Source organism: Diabrotica virgifera, chromosome 10 (assembly GCF_917563875.1).
Source record: "Diabrotica virgifera virgifera chromosome 10, PGI_DIABVI_V3a".
NCBI classification, from domain to species: domain Eukaryota; kingdom Metazoa; phylum Arthropoda; class Insecta; order Coleoptera; family Chrysomelidae; genus Diabrotica; species Diabrotica virgifera.
The window spans coordinates 20,408,731-20,436,683 of record NC_065452.1 but is presented as its reverse complement, the minus strand read 5'-3'; the positions used below and the strand labels follow the sequence as shown (position 1 = coordinate 20,436,683).

Sequence of the window (27,953 nt, the reverse complement as noted above, 5' to 3'; positions counted from 1 at the left end):
ATGACCCATGGTGGTATTTCCATCATCAAAATACATATCTTCAAATCTGTTTTTGAAGTCATCATGCAGCGCATTTAAATGTTGAACGTATGTCTGAATATCTTCATCAAGACATGCTGTACGTGACAAGCACAGGACTTACACATTGTAAGCACAGGATTGTGGGATCACAATCAGTAGAATTGCATATGCAAGTAATTTGCAGCAAAATAGAATTCTACTCATCGTGACAGTGGCGGAGTGATTTGGAACTTATTTAAACAAATTTGCATTTTTTATCGTAAAGTATCAATGGAACAAATAATGTTTTAATAGAAGGGACTCAAAAATTTGATTATTAGGCATTATAATAAGTTTTTTGATTTAAGATATTTTTGGTCAAATTTTAGTGTAGAAAACGTTAAAATACTGTTTTTACATTTACCCCCATTCCCAAAATACATGTTCTTCTATATGGCTAATAATTTGCCCACAGATAGCCAAAACACAGGACTTAAGACTTAAGTGATTAAAAGAATTTGTGGAGTTTTACAATATAAGAAAAGTTACATGCAATAATATCTGAGTCAAAATTATATAGTCCAGTCGGGTTAGCATTTGATCTTGCATGTCAAGCTACCCCAGCAAGATTCTATTCTGTTTTGACTGAAATTGTTAAAAATATGGTTTCAATAATTTCTTTTATTATAAATTTTTTGTCCCGTCAAGATTTTCCGAGTTATGGGGCGAAAATAGTGACAGTTAGAGCATAATTATTGAATTATCTCGTTTATTATTAGTTTTAGAACAAAAATATACTTATACAAAAGTGGAAAGAATTAAATTTTATACAATTTTGATTTTTTCCATTTTTTGCTAAAATCAATATTTCAGTCAGTACGTATGTGGTAAAGGCGCGATCATAAGACCTGATTGGTTTGAAAGCAGCGGTTTTTGTTCAATATCTCCTCCATTTTCAACTTTTCGACAAAAATGGTAGAAATTGAAATTGTTTCAAATAAATCGTCTTTACAATAATTACTACAATTTCTTTAACCATTATTTTCACAGGGCCGATATTTTCCGAGTTAATTGTACCTAATTACAGTAGCCGCCTATATTTTTGACACTTATATTATTCCACGTATTTCTGTTGTATTGTAAAGCTATACAAATTCTTTTAACATTGAAAGTCCTGTATTTTGGTTATCTGTGGGCAAATTTTCAGTCAAATCGAAAGACATGTATTTTGGGAATGGAGGAGAATGTAAAAAATGGCATTTTAAAGTTTTCTACACTTAAATTTCATCAAAAACTTGTTATATAATCTAAAAATAAACTTTTTAATCAAAATAACTTGTTACAATATATTTTAATGCTATTTTTAAGTCCCTACTATTAAAACATTATTTGTTCCCATTGATATTTTACGATAAAAAAATGCAAATTTGTTTCAATAAATACCAAATCACTATAAAGTGTTCGTGGACCCCCAATTACAACTTGTGCACCCCCATTTTTATTTCACGCCAATGTAGACCCCCGTTGAGTCCCCCGTGGACCCCTGGGGGTCCACCTGGACCACTTTGGGAACCACTGATCTAGAGAAATGCGGTTGGCAACACTGGTAATTTTGGAAACCGTATTCAAAGAAATCCTTGAAATAATTTTCTTTCAGTAGCTTATTTCACTGCACGGGATTGGTATTATTTGCGTAATTATGTGAAACGTAAGAACTATTAATAATATGATCTAGTTAAGTGGTGAGTATTCGATATTCTGTAGTCACAAGATGTGTGTGTATTTTTACTTAACATATGTATCAGAATAATAATTGGTCTACTGCGGTTTTAGTACGCATTCATGATTAACTCATGATATAATTCCACAGGGTCAAACCACTATTTTAGACTAGAATCTATTCTGTAATAATTATAGTTCGTGTTTTCAATAAAAACTATGCTATTCTATTCAACGTTAACATGAAAACCTATAATCATGTTCGATGTATAAGAACGATTACGCTATATCTACGGTTTTGTATTTTAATTCTCATTGATGCCTGTTGCAAACTTTTTGATATTGCTTCTTTTTTGCTGGTAACACAACAAACCCAAGGAATACACATAGTTTCAAAAGTTATGCATCGCCTAATATTATGCTCATTTTCATAGTTGATTTTTTTGTGAACTGATTAACGGATCCCGCTAAATTTTTTTATTATTTTAGATGTTTCTTTAGTATTTACACAGTTGGGCAAAAGTTTACCCAAACTTCTTTTTTGTGCGTATACTGGGTGGAAGACAAGAAATGTTCTTCTTATGTTAAGTTTGAGTCACCCAGTACATCGAAATTATGTTGTAGTCACATATTTTGTGAACATTTTATCTTTTTAAAGTATCTGATATCTTTAAAAACAAAGAAAATATACGGTTTTACTCTTTAATATGTGTGTTTTAACTGAAACTTTAATAATAATAAATAACAACAGTTAACAAAATTTTGAAAACAGGAAGAAATATAACGTAAACTAATAAATAATATCGCGTGTTGCTCTATTATAATTACAGCTTCACATCGCCTAGACATTCTGGATATTAAGCAGGCTATTTGATTTTGATCTATGACGTTTCAAATAGCAGTAACCATAGTTTCTATATCTACAGGGTGATTGATTAGTGGGGTAAAGCTCAATAGCTCCGATATAGAAATATATGGCAATAAAAGTTAATAACAAAAATTTTAGCCACCTTTGAGCTTCACATTACAAAATTAGTTAGAACGTTACAGGGTGTTCGATAACACAGTGACAGAACAAACTTATGTTTTTTTAAATGGAACACCTTACATTTTATTTTAAATTCGAAATCCTGTTAAATTATCCATCACAAAAATATAAAGGTTTGTTATGTGATATAGAGTATTTACAAAGTTATAACCAATTTTGTATGAAAATCGTAACAAGTACAACTCCCTGTATAAATAAAAATAAGCACAACAGCAATGGTTTATTCATGCCATATTTTTTTATTTATTGTCAAAATTTTCAAAAATTATTGACATTGCTAATTTTCTTTATATCAAATACAGGGTAAGTCAAAATGCAAGTACATTATTTTATCAGTAATGTTAAATGGAACTCATTGTATTTTATAACATTATTGAAAAGTAACATTACCGTACTTTAATTTTTATATAACATTCCCTATGTCCAAATTTATTAGTTTTCGAGATATTTTCATTTTTCAGAGCAAATTATTTTAGGTGTCCAAATTTATATAAATTTTAAGTAAGCCATGACTGAATTGACAATTGACGATTACTGATTATTTATCAATCCGGTAATCAATGTAACAATGTAGCAAATAAAGAAATAAAAATAATTTATTAGTAATACATTTTACAAAAAAAAAACACAACCACAGCCTGCAACATTTTTGAAACAATTAAACACTACTTTTTTTATGTAAATGCAACAAATAAAGAAAGAAAATTACTAATAAATTTTACAAAAAAACACACAAACACAGAAGACAATTAAACACTACTTTTGTATGTAAATGTAACAATGTAACAAATAAAGAACGAAAAATAATTTATCAGTAATACATTTTGCAAAAAAAACATGTTTGAAAAAATTAGAAGCTACTTTTAATAAAATATTTTTAATATTTAATTACATAAGGTGTTCAAAATTACCTCCTAACACATTTATGCACGCCTAAAAACGACCATTGAATGAACTACTTACTCTACGAAGCATTTGTAAATTAACACATCGAAATACACTTTGTATTCTATTTTTCATGTCATCCCTTGTTGTTGGAGGTATTTTATAAACTTCATTATTAACGTAACCCCAAAAAAATCAGTCCAGTTTATTAAATTCTGGTGATTGGGGTGGCCACGCTACTGGTCCATTTAGACGAGACGAAAACGGCGGGTTCGTTGGAAGAAACATTCCCATGAGATTTTTTTGCATAATCACATTCGTGAGACACCCCAGAATAAGGTTCAAGAAGTCGCCCACGCGAAAAGTGGTCCAATTTTTTTTAACAATTTTTTTAATCAAATTGCAAAAATCAATATTTTCTGCCCGGACAAACTTTTTTTAGATTTTTCGGACCATTCTGGACAGAAAAGGTCTCTTGTAATTTTTCTCTAAAGTTGATCGTGTTTGAGTTATAAGCAATTTAAAATTTGAAAAACGCTAAAATGGCCATTTTTAAGACTTAATAACTCGGTTAAAGATTATTACATATTATGAAAGTCAGAAAGTGACTAAATCAAATTTAAAGCCCCCCCCCCCCCCCCTTCAAGATCCTGAAGAAATTTGTGTCATTAATTTATTACTAAGCTGTTATTTTTATTTATTAATAATGAGCGGTAAGATCGTATTGACGCGGCTGTAAATGTGAGTGCGAGTGAGATGCGCCATTGGACTGCCTGAATGGCATCTCTTTCGCACTCATCATGGACGGCCGCCTAATACGTGCATAGCGCTCATTATTTTTACTTAAAAATAACAGCTTAGTAATCAAATAATGACAAAAATTTCTTCAGGATCTTGTAGGGGGGCTTTAAACTTTGATTTAGTCACTTTTTGACTTTCATAGTAATAACTTTTAACCGAGTTATTAAGCCTTGAAAATCGCCATTTTTCGTTTTTTTTTCAATTTTAAAATGCTTTTACCTCGAAAACTATCAACTTTAGAGAAAAATTATAAGAGACTTTTTTATCCAGAATAGTCCAAGAAAACCTAAAAAAAATTGTCCGGGCCAAAAATATTGATTTTTGCAATTTGATTAAAAAAAATTGTTAAAAAAAATTTGGACCACTTTTCGCGTGGGTGACTTGTTGAATCTTATTCTGGAATGTCTCACGAATGTGATTATGCAAAAAAATCTCATGGGAGTATTTTCTCCAGAGAACCCGCCGTTTTCGCCCTGTCTAATTGAAAAATGAATATATCTCGAAAACTAATAAATTTAGACATAGAGAATGTTATCTAAAAATGAAAGTAAGGTAATGGTAGTTTTCAATAGTGATATAAAATACAGGGTGTTCCATTTAAAATTACTAAGAAAATATTGTACTTGCGTTTTGACTCACCATGTATTTGATATAAAGAAAATTAGCAATACTAATCATGCTTGAAAATTTTGACAACACGTAAAAAATATGGCATTAATAAACCATGGCTGTTTTGCTTATTTTTATTTATACAGGGAGTTGAACTTGTTACGATTTTCATATAAAATTGGTTATAACTTTGTAAATACCCTGTATAACATAACAAACCTTTATATTTTTGTGATGGAGAAGTTAACAGGATTTCGAATTTAAAATAAAATATAGGGATGTTCCATTTAAAAAAAAACATAAGTTTGGTCTGCCACTGTGTTATCGAATACCCTGTAACATTCTAACTAATTTTGTAATGTGAAGCTCAAAGGTGGCTAAAATTTTTGTTATTAACTTTTATTGCTATCTATTACTATAGCGGAGATATTGAGCTTTACCCTACTAATCAATCACCCTGTGTATCGTGCAGTAACCATAGTTTCTATTATCTTGCAGGGAAACAGGAAGGGACTGACGAAGTCTTAATTGTCCACCGACAATATCCCATAAGTTATCAATAGGAGTGATGTGGAGAGACTGTGAGGGGCCAATTCAATATCTGAATATTTACTTCACTTAAATATGGAGTAACGACATACGATACGTGAGGAGGATGTCTTAGGGGTCGTTCAAGTATTACGTAACGCGTGGGGGGGGCGGGGCGAGAGGTCAAAAATGTTCAAAAATTGCGTTATGCAATAGGTAAACTCCCATAAGAGTGCGTTAAGTAGGGGGGGGGTTAAAAATCTTAACGTAATACTGTTATTTCCTATATTAAATGCGAAAGAAACAAAGTGTTCAAAGAAAGAAAATCTGTGTAATATACCTTTCACTATTCAAAGAGCCTCCCCCACGTAAAGAAACCAAATCCGTACTTACTCTCAAGGAAATTCCACCACAAAACATCACAGAGCCACTATTAAACAATCTCGTCTCTCTATGTTGCGCTGTGCATACTTTTAATTGGCTTAACAGTTATTTTTTATTGTTAATTTAATTTTGTTTTAGTTAAAAAACATGTTAAAGAATAAAACCGTATATTTTCTTAGTTTCTAAAGATATCAGGGACATTCAGAAATCAGAATGTTCACAACATATAAGACTACAATAAGTTTTCGATGCATACCCATAATACTTGTACTTTGACATTCCTACAGGGTGTCTCAAACTTAACAAATGAAAAAAATTTCGTCTCTTCCACCGGTAGAAGTTCAAAAAAGACGTTTGAGTAAACCTTTGCCCAACTATGTAAATACCAAAGAAAAATTAGCGTAATTTTAGTTGATGCATAACTTTTGAAACTATTTGTAAATTATCACTAATACTATTTTTTAAATATTTTTAACAAAAATTAAAAAATATTTATACTGAAGATAACGTTACGTGCCTTTCTGTTTTTAAAGTTTTGATAACTGTTATATTTTATTATTAATTTAATTTTGTTTTAGTTAAAAACATGTTAAAGAATAACGGTTGATTTTCTTTGTTTCTAAAGATATCAGGGGCATTCAAAAACAAAATGTTCACAAAAACTAACACTACAATACGATTTCGATCTGTAGCCATACTTATACCTTGTCCTCCCTACAGGGTGTCTAAAACTTAACATAAGGAAACATTTCGTTTCTTTTACCGGTATAAGTTCAAAAAAGAAGTTTAAGTAGACGTTTGCCCATCTGTGTAAATACCAAAGAAAAATCTAAAATAAAAAAAAATTAGTGGAATCCGTTAATCTGTTCACGAAGAAGTCAACTATGAAAATAAGCATCATTTTAGGTGATTTTAGGACTAATAATGAGGTGTCTAGTTTTACAACTAGTAAAAATATGAATTTCTTGATAGCTTACATCAACCATATTCCGTACCTAATTTTTTTATTTACTTTCAATTTACTTTAAACTTTGGTATGCTTATAATAGAACCTATTTTACTTAACCAAAAGTTACAGTAACATACACAAAAACAAACTTATATGGCCTGATTTTATTTAGAATATATTTATGTAGGATAAAATGTATTAATAGTTGGTCAAAGTCTTAGGAAAACGTTAGTGTTCTTTTTATGACATTTTTTTATTCTAACTCTAGGCTAAACCAAAAACATATATTTCGTGGGCTGATCGCGGCTGTCGGAATTAATCAGGTGTTACTACCAGGTCACTCATATTATAGTTTACATTTCATTTTATCGCAATATCGATCACGTCATTTGACGTCGTTGCTTTAACGGATGATCTTGAAAGCTCTAGATTTCAGAAGATCAAAAACAAATTTGTTACCGGTAGGTTAAAAAATTGTCAACGATAAAGATACATGCCGAGAATGATGCGCGAGTTTTTGTGCTACTATTACGAGGTCAATATTATACTTCAAAATACCAAATACTTTAAATCCGGTATTAACAAAAATTAGTTAAAATAATAGAAATAATAATATATATAAAGTAGGTAGATATAACAGTAGTCACTTTTTTAAAGAATATGATGTCGGAGTGGAAGACTAAAATTTATCTTCAAACATCTGGTGAAAACAATATCAAAACTAAAGATATCCCAATTAACCGGGGGCTTTTCCAGGGGGGCTCGTTGAGTCCACTTTAGTTCTGCCTAGCGATGAACCCACTATCTTAGCTACTGAAATCCGCTGACTCAGGTTTTAGCATTAAAATTAAAAATATCAATACTGTTGTGACAAAGCATCTGTTTGTTGTATATGGATGATTTGAAATTAATGGCATCCAGTCGAAACCACCTAGATCAGATGCTAAAAACTGTAGAAACTTTTTCAAATGACATCAGCATGCACTTTGGATTAGACAAGTGCCGTATTCTAAATATAGTCAGGGGAAAGGTTCAGCCCGGAGGTTTCGATATGCAAGATTGTCAAAACATCGAGGCCATGGGTGAAAATGACATGTATAAATATCTCGGTGTAAAGCAAGCGCGGAAAATGGATCATAAACAAATGAAAACCGAACTAACTTCCGAGTTCCGAGTTCGTACGAAGAATGAGAAAGAGGTAAATCGGTCATATCTTAATAGTAAAAAATTGTTTAAGGCATTGAATACGTACTCCTTTTCCGCACTTAGCTACTCATTTGGTGTTAGAAAATGGTCAAAAACGGATATAGAGAGTCTTCAGCGAAAAGCAAGAATACTTCTAACAAAGGCACAAAAACATTATCTACGTAGTGCACTAGAGTGAACAACATTACCACATGTCTTTGGGGAAGAGGACTCATGAACATAGGTGAGCAACTGGAAAACCAAGTTACCAATCTAAGAACTTATTTTCAGGCTCAGGCTGAGACATCTACTTTACATCGCGCAATCTGCGTAGTCGATGACACAACACCGCTTAAACTGAGAGAACATGAAATGTGTATAAACCACCAGTCTAAGCAAGAAAAAATGCGCACCTAGATGGGTAAGCCTCTGCTTGGGCGGCATGTGAATGGGGTTAACCAAGTACATGTCGACAGTCGACAATTCAACGTCGAACTATTGGTTGACGTCAGGAACGATGTTTCCCGAAACAGAGGGTTTCCTACTTGCCATTCAGGGTCAGGTTATTGCAACTAGCAATTACCTGAAGTATATTGTCAAAGATCCTCAAGTCCAAAACGACAAATGCCGATATGGATATCAAGCCCAAGAATCCATCCACCATCTTACCGGAAGCTGCCAGGCCTTTGTCGGAACTGATTATAAAGAACGTCATGACTCAGTAGGAAAGATTCTTCACCAAGAACTAGCTAGCAAACTTGGACTTCTCCATACTGACGATCTCCCTTATTATCAATAGGTACATCCCTGATAGAATACTTGAAAACGACAACTACAGGCTATACTGGGATCGCACTGTGCTCACAGACCAAACAGTGGCACACAATAGACCAGATCTCATACTATTAGTTAATAGACTTGCTAGGCAAACAACATTAATAGACGTGGCGATACCTAGCAACAATAAGCTGCGTGTTAAACACAACGAAAAGATCGCCAAGTATAGAGTTTTCGAAATACAAATAAGGAGACAATGGAGAATGGAAAGTACCCAGACAATACCTATTACCTATTCTTTCTACTACTGGAGTCATTCCAAAGAACCTCATAGAAAACCTCAAAAAGCTGGGTCTAAATGAAAATCTTTACAAGACTATGCAGAAAGCTGTGCTACTCTCGTCGTCCAGATGAGTACGAAAATTTTTGTGAGATACTCCGGCGTACCAAGTCACCTAGGGCTCGATAACACGGAAACAGTCCCACCAGAGCTCAATCCTTTTAATACCCTAGGCATCTGGGATGAGTGAATTTTCACCTTAAAGGGAGTGTGGGCTGTATGGTTAAATCTGGTATAAGATATAGTTAAAGTATTATTAAAATAAGATAAAATTCACCTTCAAACTTCTGGTGAAAACAATATCTAAACTGAAGATATACCAAATAACCAGGGGCTTTTCCAGGGGGACTCGTTGAGCCCACTTTGGTTCTGCCTAACTATGAACCCACTATCTCAGCTACTGAACTCCACTGACTCAGGTTTTAACATCAAAAATAACAATACTATTGTGGCGAAGTTTAATCATCTGTTGTATATGGATGATTTGAAATTAATGGCTTCGAGTCGAAACCACCTAGATCAGATGCTAAAAACTGTAGAAACTTTTTCAAATGACATCAGCATGCACTTTGGATTGGACAAGTGCCGTATTCTAAATATAGTCAGAGGAAAGGTTCAGCCCGGAGGTTTCGATATGCAAGATGACCAAAACATCTAGGCCATGGGTGAAAATGACATGTATAATATCTCGGAGTAAAGCAAGCGCGGAAAATGGATCATAAACAAATGAAAACCGAACTAACTTCCGAGTTCCTACGAAGAGTGAGAAAGAGGTAAATCGGTCATAATTTAATAGTAAAAATTTGTTTAAGACATTAAATACGTATGCCTTTTCCGCGCTTAGCTACTCATTTGGTGTTAGAAAATGGTCAAAAACGGATATAGAGAGTCTTCAGCGAAAAGCAAGAACACTTCTAACAAACGCACAAAAACATCATCCACACAGTGCAGTAAAGAGAACAACATTACCGCGATATCTAGGGGGAAGAGGACTCATGGGTATAGGTGAGAAACTGGATAAACAAGTTGCTAATCTAAGAACTTATTTTCAGGCTCAGGCTGAGACATCTACTTTACATCGCGCAATCTGCGCAGTAGATAACACAACACCGCTTAAACTGAGAGAACAAGAAATGTGTATAAACCACCAGTCTAAGCAAGAAAAAATGCGCACCTGGATGGGTAAGCCTCTGCATGGGGGGCATCTGAATGAGGTTAGCCAAGAACATGTCGACAATTCAGCGTCAAACTATTGGTTGATGTCAGGAAAGATGTTTCCTTAGACAGAGGGTTTCCTACTTGCCATTCAGGATCAGGTTATTTCAACTAGAAATTACCTGCAGTGTATTGTCAAAGATCCTTAAGTCCAAAACGACAAATGCCGGTATGGGCGTCAAGCTCAAGAATCCATCCAACATCTTACAGGGGGCAGCCAGTATAAAAAATATTGCATACCAGTATGCATATTTGGTCAAAAAAAATCATATAAGTGCATATTTTAAAGGCAAACAAGACATACATATGCGCATATTTTGGCTGCATTTAAATGCATAAATTCCGCCCTTTAATGATAATATTATGAAATGTCATCCGAACTGGGACCAATTGTTTACAAAACAAAGCTTCATCTCAATGCAGATGTTTACTGTAATAAGTAAATTATATAAATATTAAATAATAGAAATATTTATATTGTTATTTTGTGAATTATTCTAATTTGACAGCTTAATTTAATATACGAACCCATATAATTGACTTGATGTTATCTTTGCAAGGACAACTGGCATCAAAGGGATACAAGTACTGAAACACATAGATCACTGTCAACACTATCTCCAACTTTTCAGACCACTTGACACTACAAAATCAAAAATTGAAACACAACAAAGTTTTAGTTTTATCTAAGTTTTAATTTTTATCAATGTTAAATCGATCGTTTTTTTATGAAGCCGTCGTTTAATCGAGTCGGATTTAGTACTGATGTAACTATTTATTTCTACCAAAATTATCTCAATTATCGATACATGTTGACGATATAATCGCAACTGATTAGGTTTATCAATAATGCAGGTGCGGACTTGTTGCATAATTTAAAACGAGCCAACAAAGTCTACTACAATTGAATTAATACACATAGTTTCAAAAGTTATGCATCACTCAAAATTTTCGATATTATTAACTATTAATTATATTATTAAGTTGTGGCTTATTATTAAACGCTTTTCTTTAGTTCAATCGTTTGGGTCAAATCTTTACGACGTTAATTTGACTGCCTTCTCTTCAAAGCAAATAAAGGAACATTTGCAGACATTATATGCATTCGCGGTAACAATACACGAATCATCATCATCATCATCATCATTTGGCTCTACAACTATATGTGAGTCTTGGTCGCATTTACTATTTCCCTCCATTGTTGTCGGTCCTGAGCAGCTATTTCCCATTGCTGTACTCCCATTTTGCGTAGATCACTGGCTACTGCGTCCTTCCATCTCTTTCTTGGGCGACCAACTGACCTTTTTCCATCGGGCCTTTCCCAGAATGTGGCGGTTAGAAGTCTTTCGTCACTGATCTTAGTACGTGACCCGCCCATCGTATTCTGTTTGCTTTAATGTAGCGTACTATGTTTTCATCTCCGTATATTGTCTGGAGTTCATCATTGTGTCTTCTTCTCCATTCTCCTGTTGTCTCTTCTCTGCAAGGCCCATAGATAGTCCGCAGTATCTTTCTTTCAACTACCAGTGTAATTTTGTTGTTTCCCGCTGATTCAGAGTCTATGTTTCGCTTCCATACGTTATTGTGGGACGAATTATTGTTTTATTATATACAATACACGAAAAGTAATATATTTTAATAACTTAAATTCTGTAAATCCTGTAAAACCTAAGTTTTAACAATGTACTACTGGATTCCTCAAATCATACAAAATTTTTAGGTATCCATCTCGACTCAAAATTAAAATGGTCAGTTCACATAGACATGCTCAGTAAGTCCCTTAATAAGTCGTACTATGCATTATCCCGTATTAAAAATATTATACCCATCTCTGCGCTGTTAAATGCAGCCTTGTTTATAGTAGACTTTGTTACAACATAGTTTTATGGGGGAACGCAGTCAACAGTGACAGAATATTTATAACACAAAAACGTATAATACGAAAAATGTTTGGAATTAGACCTCTTGAGAGCTGTAGGCCCATATTTATTAAGAATAATATTTTAAGTTTTCCATGTACAGTAGAGCGTCGATTATCCGAACTATTTGGGGGACATGGTCGTTCGGAAAACCGATTTGTTCGGATAATCGAATTATATTGAGATTGTCATACATATTTATCCACAAGTGAATAAAAACCATATTTATATAACTGTATATTTGTTTATACCTTGATAATGACCAATAGCAATTAAACAAAAAAGTGCAGTATTTGCAACAACATATTTTTGGATACACAATTGAACAAAATTTAAGATATTTTAAGCGTTAATTTCTAACGCTTGCTCAGTACTTAAGTGCGGGACGCGGGAGTCGGGAGTTTGGATAACCGGTCGTTCGGTTGACCGACGTTCGGATAATCGACGCTCTACTGTATTTATATCTTCAGAATGTTACTATATGCTGTTGATAATATTCATATATGTATGACAGAAATTCTAGTTTCCACAATTATTTGACGCGAGGTGGCGACTTGCTGAGGCTGAGTGTACCTGGTCATAGATCGAGTAAATTTGAAATGTCAGTAAAGTATATGAGCATTAGATTGTTTAACGTTTTACCAAAAAAATATAGAACAATGAATAAATATTTCTTTAAGAAATTCATTAAAAGCTTATTGCTTACCAAATGTTATTATACTGTGGAAGAGTTTGTTTCGGACAGAAATATTACCTAAATGTTATCAATTCTATCTACCTTAAAATGTTTATAAAATTTATAAATGTATTAATTTTATTGTTTGTTTGTTTGTAAAACTAATGACATGTCCTATACATTGTATGTCTTAAAGGATGAATAAATATTATTATTATTATAGTCAATAAAAAAATTTTTATGTTCATTGATTATTGTTTCAATAAAAAAAAACGATTTTATTGGAAAATTCTTAAATTCTCTTGTTTTTTACAATGTATAAACTTGAAATTTTTACAGATTGTCGCTAATTATATGAACTTTACATAATTTCACTTTTTACGTTAATTGTTTACGTTATGCTTCATACAAAAACAATAAAGTTTCAAATTTTTTGCCGATTCCGACTACTTTTCATGTTTGTACATCATGTTTATAAACATCCTAAGCGTCGACGATTTTGAACGCTTATATCTTTGTTTATATAAACATCGGCGCTTAATCGTGTCAAATTTCAATACGATAAGAAACAAAATTTCAACCAAAACTCGAATTAAAAAAATTCGTGTTTTTAACGTAGTCTTAGAAAAACCACCGGTAGAGACGTTTCGTGCTACAATTAACATTAGAATTTGTAATTCGCGAGAAATTAACAGGGTCTACACCGTGCAGTAGTAAATCATTAGAAGAGATTGAAAGACAGAAAACTGTAATAGGTGTAAATAATGATTTTGATTTAAAAAATGTATGAATAAATTACAGAAAATTAACAATGTATGTATCAAATGTTGAAATAAATGCAAAAAATGTGTCTATCATATACATCCTTTTTTTAACATGACAATATATTTTAATGTTTGAAAAATGTAAGACTAAGAAGTAAAAAATAAAAAAATATGAAAAAAAATTTTAAGAAACGCTTTTCTTTAGTTACGAGTGACTAAAATTAAAAATATTATAAAAAAATCAACTAAAAAGCAAAAAATAAAAAAAATTCAAACTCTAAAGATTATTCGAAAAAAACTGTTAGACATTAATAACTCAAAAATATCACATTCGTTAAAAAATTGAAAACATCTAAAAAATTAACACATTCGTTAAAGAAACGCGTGGGGAGCGAAAAGTAAAAAAGTATCTATCCTCAAACCGTTTATTCGATGAAGACGCGCCCCACTCTTTTCTTTAACGAATGTGTTAGATTGCTTCAATTTTTAAACGAATGTGTGACATTTTTGTATATTTAATCTGACTAACAGGTATTTTCGAATAATCCTTCGATTTTGAATTTTTTTATTTTTTGCTTTTTAGTTGATTTTTTTATATTTTTAATTTTAGTCACTCATAACTAAAGAAAAGCGTTTCTTAAAAAAATTGTTCATATTTTTTTATTTCCCATTTAGAATAGTTAATTACAAAAATGCCACAAATAAATAGCTTCAGAACAACATTATTAACTATTTTCAGAAACTACTGTTATAGATCATTTAAACAAAAAAATAGGCACCATAACGTTGATAGGTTATTTCTTGTTTTAAAAAAGATAGATACTGTTTTTAATAAATAAGAAATTGAAAACTAAAAATTTTATTTCTAATTCTTTTATTAATTATTACATATTATTAAATTAATTTCTAGTTGTTGAGTCCACTGGAGGTGGTGGAAACATGTCTAGGTTGGCAAAATCAGATCAATTAAATAGGTATTTAAATAAAATTAAAAAACCAAAACGGGGTAGTTGATAATACGAAAACTGCCTATTAAATATGTGATAAGGGTTCCGATCTATAAAAGTGTAAAAATCGTGAATACGAGGGGTGATGCATAACTTTTGAAAGTATGTGTGGTTATCAAGTGATTAATGTGTGATTATGTACTCTCAGTACAGCACAAGTTAAAAATTATTGTACGAGTTTCACAATTTCGTTAACATTGATCATTGGTGTCAACAGGACCGGCTTGGTCTATTTGACTCATTAATATACTCATACATTGAGGGGGAAAATATGAAATAAATTCATTTTTTTTTTCGAGAATAGGCGACTTGGGAATGTCGGTAAAGTTAACATACATACAGCGTGTCTACTTGAGTTGGAAACATATGGGAAACTTTTTTATTATTAATTTTACGAAAAAAAGTTATTCTTTTTAGAAAGTTCTGCATGCCCCAAAACCTAAGATTCAATTATCAGATATCAAATTTTCTCAATATTATACGAGGTATGTCAAAAAATATGAATTTCGGCTAAGGGTAAAGTACCTTTATTTCTCTCAATATCGAAAATTCTTATGATAAAAAGTTGTTTGGAATTAAAAACTAAGATAAAATATGCAATTACATGCTTCTTATTGAAAAAAAAATATTTTTCTCAAATTTATGGATACCCAACATCGTTTTTAATTATTACAAATATCATAACTCGTTTATTATTCATTTTACGAAAAAAAGTTATTCTTCATAAAAAACTTTGCATGGTCTAAAATCTAAGACACAACCATGATATATCAACTTTTATTAATTTTATACGAGGTGTGTCAAAAAATATGAAATTCGCTCAATATTATAGCACCTTTATATTTCACAGTATTTCAATTAGAAGGATGTAATTGCATATTGACACATAGTTTTTAATTTTAAACAACTTTTTTAATAACCGTTTTCAATATTGTGAAAAATAAAGGTACTTTACTCTTGAGTGAAATTCATATTTTTTGACATAACTCGTATAAAATTAATAAAATGTCATATCTGTTGGTTGAATCTTCGGTCTTAGGGCATACAGAGATTTTTATAAAGAATACCTTTTTTTCGTAAAAGTAATAATAAAAGAGTTATCGTATGTGTAATGAATAAAAACGAAGTTAGTATCAATAAATTTGAGAAAAATTTGGAAAATATTTTTTTCCAATTAGAAGCATGTAATTACATATTTGAGCTTGGTTTTTATTTCCAAACAACTTTTCATAATAAGAATTTTCGATATTGAGAGAAATAAAGGTACTTTACCCTTAGCCGAAATTCATATTTTTTGACATACCTCGTATAATATTGAGAAAATTTGATATCTGATAATTGAATCTTAGGTTTTGGGGCATGCAGAACTTTTTATAAAGAATAACTTTTTTTCGTAAAATTAATAATAAAAAAGTTTCCCATATGTTTCCAACTCAAGTAGACACGCTGTATATTTATTTTATCAGCGCAAATTCAGACCAAGGCTATAATTTATTGCTAATTGATTACGGAAAGAAAAAAATATTGCTGTAGCCGTTTCCGAGAAACAATGGGTATGCTAACTTTACGGTAAAGCTAGCAGCGTCAGGGCTATATCTCGACAAGGAAAAGTGCTACAGGGCCCATCTTGGCGGCATATTTTATTGCTAATTAATTACTGTTGATTGATATATTGACCTTGTTCTTCTCCTTCTTTCTTCTTGTATGTAGGCTTTATTTTCCTGTATTTAGGCCTGTTTCTTCTTCAATATTAGCCTCCTAAACTGTTTAAATTATCGCACCATCTTTTTCTTGGTCTGCCAATACTTTTTCATCCATTTGGTGACTTATCTCGTGCTATTCGTACTATCCTATCCTCTCCCATTCTACTAATGTGTTCGTTCCACTCCTGTTTCCGTTTCGTCACCCATCCATTTATGTCTTCTACATTGCATGATCTTATGTTTTCGCTTCTCTCCCTATCCAACAGACTTTTCCCTGATATTCGTCGAAGTATTTTCATCTCTGTTGTTTCTAGTAGTCGTCTCGTTTTAGATGTGTCAGGTAATGTCTCCGCCGTGTATGTCAATATAGGTCTAAATGCTGCTTTATAGATTCTTGCTTTTGTGTCTTTTCTTAGGTGTTTGTTCTTCCAGATTGTGTCATTAAGAGATCCCGCCGCTTTACTTGATTTTAAGCTTTGTTGTCGTACTTCCTCTTCCACATCTCCGTAACTGGTTATATATATTCCTAGATATCTAAATCTTGCTTCCTGCTTTATTATTTTCCCATCAATTTCGATTTTACATCGTAGTGGGTATTTAGGTGTTGTCATACATTTGGTTTTTTCTCCTGATATTATCCTATTGTATTTCTTAGCTGTTGTATTGAATATGTGTGTTAATCTTTGGAGATCGTCTTCTGTCTCGGCGATTAATTCGACGTCGTCTGCATAACATAATATTTGGATTTCTTTGTTCCCCATTCTGTATCCATGACATTTACGCATTGCTTCTATTATTTCGTCCATTATTATATTAAAGAGAAATGGGCTTAACGAGTCACCTTGTCAGACTCCGCTTTATACTAGTATAGACTGTGTTAGTTTTCCATTTTTTGCCTGTATTCGATTATTACAGTGGTTGTTCTCGATGGTTTGCATAATATTGATTAGTATTTGGTATGTTTCTTATATAGAGTAAGTGTAAGAAGTCTTCGACTTGGATGCGATCGAAAGCCTTTGTCAGGTCTATAAAACAGATAGGCTGGTTTATTGTACTCGATGGCCTTTTCTGTGATTTGTCTCGGTACAAATACGGCGTCTACGCAGGATCTTCCGGATGTGAATCCGTGTTGTTCATCTGATAAAGTTGTTAGTTTATTGATTTTGTTGGTTAGGACTTTTGTGGTTAGCTTAAGTGCGGTGTTCAGTAGTTTTATACCTCTATAATTATTGTTGGGGTTTTCTTTGTCTCCTTTCTTGAACATTGGTATCATTATGCTGTTTCTCCATGCGTCTGGTATCTTGCAGTGCAATATTAATTTTGTATACTTTTGTCATCTCTAGGGTTATACTTTCTCCTCCGTATTTTAGAAGCTCGTTGGTTATTCCATCTGGTCCTGGTGACTTTCTATTTTTGATTAAGTTTATGGCTATCTTTACTTCCTGAAAACTGATTTCTATTTCGTGTCTTAATTCAGGTAGGTTATTGTTTTGACTATTATTTTCTTTTCCTTTAAACAGTTCCGTCAAGTATCTTTCCCATTCGTTTGCTAGATGTTATTGTATTCCTTCAATTCTGCCATTTCTTTCCGTTGGAAAAGTATATTGACCAATCCCCACCATCATTCCCTAGCGCAAAAGCCACCCACGGGAATATCAAGGTATCTGCCTAAAACGTTGAAACTAGATAAGTGCACAAGCTTGCAAAAAATTATTCTCTAAAAATTTTTTTTATTATAACATCCGCAAAAAACCTTGGTTTCCCGGCTGCGATATTACAAAAACAAAAAATATACTAATTCACTCATGGGGGCGACTGAATTCATCATCTTCTTCTTCCTTTTTTTTTGGGTTTCGATTTTTTAATCATTTACCCAGTACATGTTATTGGTTATGCGCGTCTTGCTCAAGGCAATGCACAACCAGGTGTCCTGTCAACTTCAGATTTTTTTTTTTTTCTTTGGTCCTTATTTCCTTATTTGTGGTGTGGTCCTTGTCTTGTTCTTGTCCTTCTTGTGTTCTTCAATCTTTAGCCGATAAGCTTTCAGATATTGAAAGTGAACCGGACCGTTTTGAGACTGATGACGAGAGCGACAAAACTATGAGACAGAGACAACAACACTTGGACCTTTTTTCATAGGCTACCACAGGGATATATATGTCCCAGTTAACAATACCAATGGGACAGATATGTCCCATCTGTCAATGTCAAATCTAAAAAAATCTTATGAAAACCTGTTTGCGTAACCTAATTACATACAAAAAAGCTCAGAAATTACGATTTCAACTCCGTTTACTCCACGTAACAAAAGTGGGGCTGAAAGGATTAAACAAGACAAATGCATAACTTATAATACTGTAGAGGTACAGTTGAAAAAACCCTCGATTAAAGTATAATATTTATATTTCAAATCCTTATAAAAATGCTTATCAAATGGATTAATTAAAAAAATCCCGTTTTTTGCACCCTTAATGGACCACACTGTATATTATATAAGAATATTAAGAATTAATAAAAAAAATATGAAAATTTTTTTTAAGAAACGCTTTTCTTTAGTTACAAAAGACTAAAATTAAAAATATTATAAAAAAGCAACTAAAAAGCAAAAAAAAAAACAATTCAAACTCAAAGGATTATTCGAAAAAATACATTCGTTAAAGAAAAGCGTGGGGCGCGTCTTGATTGAATAAACGGTTTTCGCCCCACGCTTTTCTTTAACGAATGTGTTTTTTTCGAATAATCCTTTGAGTTTAAATTGTTTTTATTTTTTGCTTTGTAGTTGATTTTTTTATAATATTTTTAACTTTAGTCTTTCGTAACTAAAGAAAAGCGTTTCTTAAAAAAAAATTTTTCATATTTTTTTATTTTTTACTTTTTAGTCTTACACTTTTCAAAGCTTAAAATATATCGTCATGTTTATTAAAATATATGTATAAAACATATGATGTAACAACATGAAAAGGAGTCGGAATCGGCAAAATTTTTAAATTTTATTGTTTATTTATGAAGCATAACGCCAACAATTAACGTAAAAAGTGAAATTATGTATAGTTCATCTATTTAGCTACAATCTGTAAAAGTTTCAAATTTCTTCATTGTAAAAAACAAGAGAATTAAGGCATTTTTCTTTAAAATCGTTTTTTTATTTAAACAATTAATAAACATAAAAAAATTTTATTGACTATTCGTGAATTGTTCCCGCGGATGCATATGTCTGCAAATTTTCATTCATTTGCATTGAAGAAAAGGCAGTCAAATTCACGTCTAAAGATTTGACGCAAACTATTGAACTAAAGAAAAGCGTTTAAAAAATCTCTATAACATGGGTATTTACTAATATTACCCACACTGTACTTATAATAATATAATATACTTGTATATTAGTAGGTATTCATTAAATTTGTTTTTAATCGTATCCAAATAATATAATTATTCATTTTAATTTTGAAATATAATTAAATTTTATATTATAATAATACATCGACTAAGTTAATATTTCATTAGTTTTATACATGACTGAAACAGTGTAGACATTTACTCAATGTGTAATCAAAAATTTCGCATTTCGCTTACTCATACACATACACCAATACAGTTAATTTCTGTACTGTAATACAGAATATAATCTGTAGGTAACTAATATTCTGCAAAGAAAAACTACTAGAATTCAGTCGCCCCCATGACTGAATTAAATAGTGTAGTTTTTTTTGTAATATCGCATCGCGGCTTGTTCTAAAATAAAAATACCTTATACAGCGGCTACATTAATATCAGTTGTTGCGCGGAATATCCTCTTTGTAACGTAATGGCTTAAAGTCCAAATTTGTAAATTCACTGTTAGTTTTCCTGTAAGCCTTTACCGGCATCTGGTCATGACATGTGCTACTAGATTGCCGAGATCGGTTAGGTTTAGATCTCGGTTAATAGGTTTGTAAAGTAAACATTAAACATTACCTCTTTACTGCAAATCAATCAGCTACTAATGATTTCTTTTGAAATGCTTTTAACAAAATTTTATAAACTTTTGGAACTGTTAAATTAAGAAATTAAAAGAAAGTAAGAAACTGAAAAGAAAATTAGGTTTTTATTTAGAACAGTAAGATACAGTGGCGGATCTAGACATTTGTCTAGGGAGGGGAAATTTACCTTAGGGAGAACTTCCAATGCAACACCAACCAAAAAATATAAAAAAGATAAACTCATACTACATAAAAGACATAAATAATCAGCCCTGTGATGAATCACTCACTTTAACTATAATAATCCGGTCAACTTAGACATCAAAATAGTTGGCAAATAACAAAAATTGCCGGAGAGCAAAATTTTGGTGGAGAGCTAGAGTTTACCATAACAAATAAAGTTTTAAAAGTCCCCATCGATCCCATGTGTGCAACAAAAGTTATTCGGGGTCAAAGGTCAAAATTTGAGATTTTTTGGATTTTTCTTGAAAACGTTAAGTTTTATCAAAAAAAAAACCTCAAACCAACGTTGTAGATCTTAACATTCTCTACAAAAATAGTCCTTACAATTTTTTTCCTAAGAGTTACCATTCCTGAGATATCGCGATTTTAAAAGTTACTTTATACATTATATTATGCACATATAAGCCACATATATACATGTGGCACTTAAGACAAGTATAAATGCCTATTTGTGACTCTTTTATTATAATATATTATACTATTCTGAAAATATTTCTTCAAAAGATAATTAATCAGTCCCAAACTGAATTTCCTCTATCCACGTGGCCTTGAAAAACATTTGGCTATACCATTGTTTTAAAAAGAACAGATTGTCTATTGTAAACAATGGCTACAGTATTGTCCGTAGGTCTTGTTCATATTATCTGTTTCTTTTAGTGCTAAAGGTTCAGTTCAAGTGAATATATGCGTTGATTGAAATATTAATATGGGTAACCCTCAATACAGCAATCAACGATATAGGTAAGTACAAGCGTCTACCATTTAGCAGACATTACGGGCTTACAGTGACAGTGGTATTTGATTGCTACAGTGACTCGACAAAGAATAATAAAGCTGCAGAGTAACGTCGTACGTAGAACTACAAAAACATCATTGGTTCCGAGATTATCTTTGATGAAAATATAACAGTTCCAGCGAATCAACAACAATTTTTCGCTAACATTAATAATAAATCTCGTTTCCTTTCCATGTTAACTGACAAATTAACAGCTGCGAATATCGAAGTGAAACAAGCTAAAAATGACGCAGATGTCCTTATATTTGAGACAGCAATTGAAAAATTTAAGGCAACAAACACAAAAATTGTAGTTGGTGAAGATGTTGATTTGTTAGTACATACTGCTTACTGTAAAAACTCCAGTAGATAAAATTATTTATTTTTTGAAACCTGGAAGGGCTTAACAGCGAACAGAGATATATATTTTATTTTTACATGTGATAACCGGCTGCGACACTACGTCAGCAATGTACAGAAGGGGCAAAACGTCAGTACGTAAATTATTCGAAAAAAAAAATATTTGACTGACTGCTGTAAAGTTTTTACAGAACTTGATTCCACACCGCAAACAATAATTACGGAAGGAATTCGCTTTCTTCTTGCAGTTTATGGAGCTCCAAAAAAATTAGTTGTCTTGATAAATACCGATAGTTGAACCGAAAGTTCAAACATGGCTAGGCAATAAACTGAATCCAGAAGACTGGGGTTGGAAATTAATAGATAATACTCTGGAACCGATTAAAACCTTACTCCCACCTGCTCCAGAAAAACTCCTTAACACTATTGTTGTAGTGCCAAATGTGGATGTAATGTCGGGTCGCTGTGTTCTTTACCGCATACCAACTGCCAAGGTTAGTCTTGCTCAAATGTCCAGTTTAGTACAACAGAGGAAGACTCCTGTGATTTTAATGAAGAGACCAATGACTCATTCAATTGAACATCTACCAAGAGGATGAGGAAGAAGATGAAATCGAAGAAGACTTGACTGTTGAAGTAGACCTTCAAGAATATGAATCTGATTAAAATATCTAAAGAAATCAAAACAATAGTTAACCTAATAATCAATAGCAATATCAATAATCAATATCAATAATAAGGTAATATCTAGAACTTGACCGGTATTGTTTCCTGAAATTATCCTAATATTGTCAAAACAGTTAGTGAAGTAGGCCTACAGGGGAAACCACTGTAAAAAACGCGCCGAGTACACTACCTCACAGGTGGTGTGGAAACGTGTGCATATCATGTATAATGTGACTCTTAGAATCGCGATATCTCAGGAATGGCAACTCTTAGGAAAAAAATAGCAAGGAGTATTTTTGTAGAGAATTTTAAGATCTACAACTTTGGTTTATGGTTCTTTTTTGATAAAACTTACCGTTTTCGAAATAAATCCAAAAAATCTCAAATTTTGACCTTTGACCCCGAATAACTTTTGTTGCACACATGGGATCGATGGGGACTTTTAAAACTTTATTTGTTATGGTATACTCTAGCTCTCCACCAACATTTGGCTCTCCGTCAATTTTTGTTATTTTTCAAATGTCTATATACCGGGTGTTTGGTAAAGAATGGGCCATAGCTTAACCTCAGGTTCCTGAGGTAAAAATAGGCCGATTTAAGCTAACTTACCTCAGTACAAAGTTTATAATAACCGAGATACAGGGTGTCAAAGTTAAACTTTTTTTTTATTTATTATTGAATATTTCCTGACGTATCCCGAATGAAGTACGTGCCTCCTAGTGGCGGGATACGGGCAACAATACATTGGCTTATAGGGCAGTCCTTACAGTAGGGATCCTGGCCTATACAGAAAAATGCAGGCGGGTGTGGGGTAATACTGCACTTTGGTTGCATTGGTGGTGTATTGGCTAAACGTGCAGGACAGGGCAGGGTATGGTGCTGATAGAAAAGGCATTCAGGCATCAAATATCCAAAAATCTTTTCAGGCCATAATAATGAAAAGACCTTCTCCAAACGAAATAAAACTTATACTGAAATGATGGCATCTCCTGAGGTAAAATGTTCCGGAAGTAAAATGAGCCTCCATTCGGATCTCCGGGTGAGGACTATCTCAGGGGGAACACCATTGCAGGTTAGAAAAATCAGGATAGGGTCTTGGAATCTTGGTAGTCTTACAGGTAAGAGTCTGGAGTTAGTGGATGCGCTCAAACGAAGAAGAGTTCAAATTGCTTGTATTCAAGAAACTAGGTGGAAAGGACAAAGGGCGAAAGAACTAGGTGATGGATATAAATTGTGGTATGTAGGGAGTAGTAACACTAGAAATGGAGTTGGTATAATTGCTGATAGTGAAATGAAAGATAACGTAGTAGATGTTGTAAGAACGAGTGATAGAATGATGTCAGTGAAATTTGTAATCGATAAAGAGGTATTGAATGTTGTGTGTGTGTATGCTCCTCAAACAGGTCTGGGTGAGAATGAAAGAAGAGCTTTCTATGATCAATTGGGAGACATACTGAGTGATATTCCAGCGGAGGAGAAAGTTATAATAGGAGGTGATTTCAATGCACATGTGGGCCAAGCCAAGACAGGATATGAAACAATACATGGGGGATTAGGCTTTGGAACTAGAAATGAAGCTGGAGATGACATGCTAGAATTAGCAACAGCATTGGATATGGCGATTGTTAACACATTCTTTAAAAAGAGAGAAACTCAACTTATTACCTACAAAAGTGGACAACATCAATCCCAAATAGACTACTTCATGATAAGGAAAGAAGACATACGTGAATGCAAGGACTGCAAGGTAATAGTTAGTGAGACAGTAAGCCAACAACATAAGCTGCTTGTTCTGGACATCGAAGTAAAAAGCGAAACTAAACAAAAATATCGGAGAGGACCACAAAAAATCAAGTGGTGGATGCTAAAAGATGAGAAGGAAGGTCTATTCAGGGAAAGAATAGTAGAAAAAATATGTTGGAACATGAAAGGAAGCCCTAACACGATTTGGAGAAAAATGGCCAATATTATTAGAGAGACGGCTATTGAAATACTTGGGAAAACGTCAGGAAAGAAGTTTGAAGATAAAGAGACTTGGTGGTGGTCAAATGAAGTACAAGGAAACATAAAAGAGAAGAGAAAATTATATAAAAAGTGGCAAGAAACCAGATCGGACATAGATCTTCAAAACTATATGGTCGCCAAAAAGGAAGCGAAAGTAGCAGTAGCAAAAGCTAAAGCAGAAGCGTATTCAAACCTATACGATCAACTTGATACCAGGGAAGGCGAAACGAAGATATATAAAATAGCCAAACAGAGAGCAAAGAAAGCAAAAGATTTTAATCAGATTAGATGTATCCGAGATGAAAATAATAAAATACTAGTTCACGAAAGGGATGTCAAAAAGAGATGGAGAAAGTACTTTGACAGCTTATTAAATGAAGAATTTGACAGACAGCCTGTAGAGTCAACGGAGACAGTAGCAGCAATGGTCACCAAAATAGCCAACGAGGAAGTGGCTCAAGCGCTTCAAAAAATAAAGAAAGGAAAAGCGGTAGGGCCAGATCATATTCCTGGGGAAGTATGGAGAGCATTTGGAGAGACAGGAACAAGGTGGCTAGCAGGTCTATTTAATAGAATTATGGAAGTTGGACAAATGCCAGACGAATGGAGAAGCAGTATACTGGTACCTGTTTACAAAAACAAGGGAGATATACAACAATGTACAAACTACAGGGCTATAAAACTGCTTAGCCACACCATGAAAATATGGGAAAGAGTAATTGATAGACGGATACGTGAAGAAACCGAAATATCCGAGAATCAATTTGGCTTTATGCAGGATAGATCAACAACAGATGCAATTTTCATTATAAGGCAGTTGATGGGAAAATACAGGAGTAAAGAAACAAACGCTCATATGGTATTCATTGATCTTGAGAAAGCATATGATAGAGTTCCTCGAGAGATTCTGTGGTGGGCACTCAATAAGAAAGGAGTCCCTGGTGAATATGTAAAGATTGTGAGGGATATGTATGAGGGAGTAACGACTAGTGTTAGGACAGGTGTGGGAGAGACTGATAAATTTCATGTGAAAGTAGGATTGCATCAAGGTTCTGTGCTTAGTCCGTATTTATTCTCATTAGTTTTGGACCAGATAACAGCGAAAATACAGGGTAACATTCCATGGTGCTTAATGTATGCTGATGATGTCGTGTTAGTAGGAAATAGTGAAAGAGACTTAGAACAAAAACTGGAACAGTGGAGACAAGCTCTGGAGGAAAAAGGTTTAAAACTTAGTAGGACAAAAACAGAGTATTTGGAATGTTCATTTAAAGATGGAGCTACTACAAATAAAATGGTATCTTTGGATGGTGAAATGATTGTAAAAAGCAATAGTTTTAAGTACCTAGGATCGGTATTACAGAGTAATGGAGAAATAGATGGAGATGCATGCAGTAGAATTAGGGCTGGATGGATGAAGTGGAAAGAAGCGAGTGGTGTGTTGTGTGACAGAAAAATTCCAATGAAGCTGAAGGGAAAATTCTATAAAATAGCCATAAGACCAGCTATGATGTACGGAACTGAATGTTGGGCAGTGAAAAAGAAAGAGGAACAGCGAATGCATGTGGCGGAAATGAGAATGCTTAGATGGATGAGTGGACTGACAAAGAAGGATAAAATTAGAAATGAGTATATTAGGGGAAGTCTAGGTGTGGCACCAATTGATGCCAAAATGAGAGAGCATAGGTTAAGATGGTTTGGTCATGTTCAACGTCGAGACGTTAACCACCCAATACGAAGAATAGCTGAAGTGCAGATTCCTGGAAGGAGTAGGAGAGGAAGACCAAAGAAGAGCTGGGGGGAGACGATAAGGCAGGACATGTTGGTAAAGGGGATTAACATTGATATGGCCCAAGATAGAATTGTGTGGAGAAATGCAATTAGGGAAGCCGACCCCGCATAGGGATAAGGCAAAGAGAATGATGATGATTGAATATTTCCTGACAGGCATGAGATATCAACACAAAATTTGGTATGTGGGGGTTTTTTGGGACGAGAAAACTAAATTCCCTACCAAAAATTATGTGTTGCCCAGAGGGCGCCACATACGCCTTTCAGCACTCATATAATACGTTCAATTTTTTTTATCCGTCACTCCGTATAATTTTGACATTAAAATTTTTATTCCCCTATTAGTTTTACTTAAAAAAGGTATACTACTTTTATCTCCCTAAACTCAACCGTTTTCGAGATAAACGCATTTTAAATCTGCGGTGCAACATAATTTTTAGCATAATATCATTGTAGTTACACCAGAAAAATAACCATAAAATTATCCAAAAAGGTATCGCAAATTTCTTCAAATGGAATTTGCGATGCAGTGACATAAATTTGAGAATTATCACAATTATTATGGTTTTAAGTTATTTTTCGGGTGTAACTACAATGATATGCTAAAAATTATGGTGTATCGCAGATTTAAAATGCGTTTATCTCGAAAACGGCTGAGTTTAGGGCGATGCAAGAAGTATACCTTTTTTAAGTAAACCTAATAGGAGAATAAAAATTTTAATGTCAAAATTATACAGAGTGAGGGATAAAAAAATTGAACGTAATAAATGAGTGCTGAAAGGCGTATGTGGCGCCCTGTGGGCAATACATAATTTTTGGTAGGGAATTTAGTTTTCTCGACCCAAAAAACCCCCACATACCAAATTTCATGTTGTTGTCTTATACCTGTCAGGAAATATTCAATAATAAATTAAAAATAAGTTTAACTTTGACACCCTGTATCTCGGTTATTATAAACTTTGTACTAAGGTAAGTTAGCTTAAATCGGCCTATTTTAACCTCAGGAACCTAATGTTATGCTATGGCCCATTCTTTACCAAACACCCTGTAGACCGGGTTATAACGTAAAGTTATCCTGTAGTTAAGTTATAATCATCGAATTGGTGTGATGTATCATATTTAACTTAACTACTTGCGTTATGTCTTGACAGTTCTCGAGTTATCTGATATATCAACTGTCAATTTATAACCCGACGTTACTGATAATACGCGATGAGATAACTTTGTAGTTATGTAAGGATTTAAGGTTAGGTTTATGTTTTGATTTGTTTTTAGATAGAAATCAAGTGAATATTAATTTAACGTAGAACGCTGCTTCAGGTTGTCCCAGGAGCTTGTGCGGCATTTTATTAATTTAATGAATCAAATTTAATATCAAATATAAAGCAGCACAAAATTAAAAATATCAAAAATATAGACCTAAGGTAACAATTAAAAACACGTAAATAATAAAATTAAATCAATAAATCAAAATGGAAAATAAAGCTAATAATTTAAGAATAGAAGGGTAATACAATTTTAAAAATCATACAAAAATCAAATCGAGAGATATAAGTTGAAATTTATAAACATAGGGATTTAAAGTAGAACCATACCTACTTTTATGCAGTGTTGCCAGAGAAATTTTTGTAAATGCACTGGAATGA

At 33.0% G+C, this 27,953-nt stretch overlaps 1 protein-coding gene across 3 annotated transcripts in view; it reads right to left on the bottom strand.

Annotated features, from left to right (window-relative positions):
• Positions 1-27,953, bottom strand: part of LOC126878717 (uncharacterized) — a 534,329-nt gene that overhangs the window by 400,465 nt on the left and 105,911 nt on the right. The window contains exon 1 of one of the 3 annotated variants that reach the window (XR_007695745.1): positions 10,969-11,203. The exons of the other annotated variants lie outside the window; for them this stretch is intronic. The gene's annotated coding sequence lies outside the window, so the exon portion shown is untranslated. Of the gene's footprint in view, positions 1-10,968; positions 11,204-27,953 lie in introns of those variants that run through there. 3 annotated transcript variants of the gene reach the window in all.